Raw genomic sequence first — 1,604 nt, forward strand, 5'->3', positions numbered from 1 at the left:
ATTTATGTAAAGCCCAGTCCCTGGTTTGGTTGCCCTTCACCTGGCCACTCCCCAGGGCCTGCCTGGGCTTGGGGAGACCCCTCCCCAGGGTTCACAAGGCTTCCCGAGGTTACAGTCCCAAACGGGGACCCATGCTGACATCTCTGGGAAGGAGAGCCCCATCTGGAGAAGGTGGGCTTGTGCTCCTCCCCCTGGGAATTGGCGTGCTGCGCTTACCCATGATGCTCTCCCTTGCACGTCGCAACATAATTGCTGAACAGATTGCATCGGAAGGAGAATTCCTGAATTATGGAGTCATGATTCTAAATGGCTGTTTAGCTGTGTTTTGTTTCATTTCTTGAAAAATTTGTTAAACTCTTTCTAGGCCGGCGCTTGGCAAGAAAAGCCATGTTCAGTTCAAGCGCAAAGATCGTGAAGCCCAATGGCGAAAAGCTGGATGAATTCGAGTCCGGCATTTCTCAGGCTCTTCTTGAGCTGGATATGAACTCGGACCTCAAGGCTCAGTTAAGGGAGCTGAATAGAAGTTGGTGGTGGTCGGAAAGCTATTATATTCTTTGTTCCTGTTCCTCAACTGAAATCTTTCCACAAAATCCAAGTCCGGCTAGTACGGGAACTGGAGAAAAAATTCAGTGGAAAGCACATTGTCTTTATTGCTCGGAGGAGAATTCTGCCCAAACCAACTCGGAAAAGCCATACACAGAATAAGCCAAAGTGTCCCAGGAGCCGCCCTCTGACAACGGTGCACGATGCCATCCTTGAAGACGTGGTCTTCCCAAGTGGAACTGTGGGCAAGAGAATCCGGGTCAAGCTGGACGGCAGCAGGCTTATAAAGGTTCATTTGGACAAAGCACAGCAGAACAATGTAGAACACAAGGTTGAAACCTTTTCTGGAGTTTATAAGAAGCTTACGGGCAAGGATGTTAATTTTGAATTCCCAGAGTTTCAGTTGTAAACAAAGATGACAGAATAAGATATTATTCCCACTAAAAAAATTTGCTAAACTCTAAGCAAGTGGGCTATCTGCAAAAGAAACAGCAGCGTGGCGGTTACCCCACGGAGGATGGAGCTCTGTGGAAGGGGGCGGCAGGGGAAGGGACAGGATGGTGGCCACCACAACTGCCTTTGGGCTTCCCAGGAGGTTCCCAACCTTGTCTCCCAGGTAGCTGGTCTCCCACGCAGGCATGGTCTTCCTCACTGTCCCCAGGGGGGAGGAAGCAAGGCCCAGAGAGCTCTAGGGCCCAGGCTACAGTCACAGTCCTGGGTTGTGGCTGCATTCAGACTGGACCACCCAGTGGTGTGACCCTCCCCCACCCCCACCCCGCCCTAACACGCTGCTCTGCTCCCCACAGAGGGTCACAGTGCTCCCCTCTGAATGAGGTTTGGACAGAGAAGATGTGACGGTGGCCTGCCTGTGTCCCCTAGCTGGGCTGTGAGGCCCTGCTGTGAGGTCAATCAGAAGCTTAGGTTTGCTGTGCAGGACTTCCATCGGTGTGGCTGACGTTTGCAATCAATGGGCTCTAAGGAAAGGAGCTGGGTGGCCCTCCTTGATGTGGAGATAGGGGGCCTTCACCACAAAGCATAATTGTTTGTGTGTCGGAGGAGGA

General features: G+C 51.9%; 1 pseudogene; it reads left to right on the forward strand.

Moving 5' to 3' along the window:
- The first annotated feature begins 387 nt into the window (after positions 1–387).
- Positions 388–981, forward strand: LOC101663207 (annotated as a pseudogene).
- The last annotated feature ends 623 nt before the right edge of the window (positions 982–1,604 follow it).

This window comes from Echinops telfairi, unplaced genomic scaffold, assembly GCF_000313985.2.
Source record: "Echinops telfairi isolate 266 unplaced genomic scaffold, ASM31398v2 ScPeMD7_7457;HRSCAF=8495, whole genome shotgun sequence".
Taxonomy (NCBI): Eukaryota; Metazoa; Chordata; class Mammalia; order Afrosoricida; family Tenrecidae; genus Echinops; species Echinops telfairi.